Source organism: Etheostoma spectabile, chromosome 23 (assembly GCF_008692095.1).
Source record: "Etheostoma spectabile isolate EspeVRDwgs_2016 chromosome 23, UIUC_Espe_1.0, whole genome shotgun sequence".
Classification (NCBI taxonomy): domain Eukaryota; kingdom Metazoa; phylum Chordata; class Actinopteri; order Perciformes; family Percidae; genus Etheostoma; species Etheostoma spectabile.
The window spans coordinates 9,095,959-9,097,549 of record NC_045755.1 but is presented as its reverse complement, the minus strand read 5'-3'; the positions used below and the strand labels follow the sequence as shown (position 1 = coordinate 9,097,549).

Sequence of the window (1,591 nt, the reverse complement as noted above, 5' to 3'; positions counted from 1 at the left end):
AACAATAGTTGTCCTGGTCTAGAAGAAGTCTCCCAGCTGATCTGCCTGGGACTGACCAAAGCTGGAGAAAGAGTTACAGTGAGGGATCTTACCGAGTATCTGAGCATGTGCAGCTCCCAACAAAGATAGGATAGAAGGGAGATGTCTCACTCTGAAAATAAAACAGAGCCCTAAACACACAGATGAAAACAGGATCTGCAGCAATTTGTAGTTCATTGTGTGGGGGTGTGGGTGTGTGGGGGGGGGGGGGGGGGGAGCTAGTCTCTTTTTGTTTGAAAATCCTTCGAACGTCAACAAGAAGTATCCTCACCTCTAACATCTCTTAGAGCACCTTTAAACCTTTTGAAGGATCCGTGGGTACTCCGTCTTCAGAAGACACTCGAGTCATTTCCTCATGTGAGTGCAGAAACAAAAAATGCAGCATTATAGATGGAGTATTGCAAACAAAAGTTAAAATTATACAGATTATAAAAAACAAATCACACTTAACAATTTTAGCGGTGTAGACTACGTGATTAAGCAGTCATGATTTTTCACAGAAAGTAAAAACAAGCTGGTGCTCAGCAACAAAGTGGCAACGCTGTCGAGATCACTACTGAACACACACACACGCACACGCACACACACACACACACACAGGATATGACATAGACCACCCTGATTAACACTTTACAAGTGGCACTGTATCAAGTCCATTAAAAAAGATGATTTTTCATGGTGAGTATGGAAATGCGAAGCCTCTGCTCAAAGCCAGCATACGGCGGTAAAAATAATCCTAAAACTAAACATGAATGAATGAAAACTGAGATTATTCATCTGGGATTTGAGTCGCCAGGACAGTGTCATCAGCGTAGAAACACATAATTGATATGAAAAGCAACATTTGGCCGTGATATAAGAAAAAAGGCGATTCGATTTTTTGGACTTCGTACCCTGAATTCACTCATCGAAGACTCCATCGGGACAAACCAAGACCCCTGATTGGCCAGAGGTGTGTACCGCAGTGGGTTGTCATTGGTCGATTATTTTATATTTCTGCTCGCTAGAAGGTAAAATAAAAAAAATGAAAAAAAAATGACCTCAGATCAGGCGTTGGAGGCAAATTACCCTCAAATCCACAGTTCATAGACTTTGCTAGGATACGATAAGGAAAACGTGGCCACAAAGCGTTCTGGAGCAGCTGTACGTCCAATCCCAACTTCCAGAAAAGAGAATACTTGGTATTGTCTCCTTACCTAACTTATCTTCTTATTCTCCAAAACCTTCATTCCTTGTGTGTCGATTGTGTTTTCTTCACTCCGTATATAATCAAATTAAAATGAATGGTGTACAGAAGCCAAACACAGAAACAGCTATGTCCGAGGATCACACACCACACACCGAACGCCATGGTAACCGTTGTAAAAAATAACCCTTTGATTTCACCGAGCTCCTATCTGCCGCCATACGACGGTCGCCATTTGGCATCCCACCTTGGTATTTGTTTGGGGATGCCAAGTGGAAGTACACCATTCACTCGTAGTAGATACCAGGCCTTCAGTTTCCACAACTCTGGGTATATTTTTACACTTAATTTGTCCAAAACTTGCAT

The 1,591-nt window shown here is 42.2% G+C and overlaps 1 protein-coding gene across 15 annotated transcripts in view; it reads right to left on the bottom strand.

Moving 5' to 3' along the window:
* nrcama (neuronal cell adhesion molecule a) overlaps positions 1 to 1,591 on the bottom strand; it is a 1,100,153-nt gene that overhangs the window by 378,248 nt on the left and 720,314 nt on the right. The gene's annotated exons all lie outside the window — the stretch shown is intronic.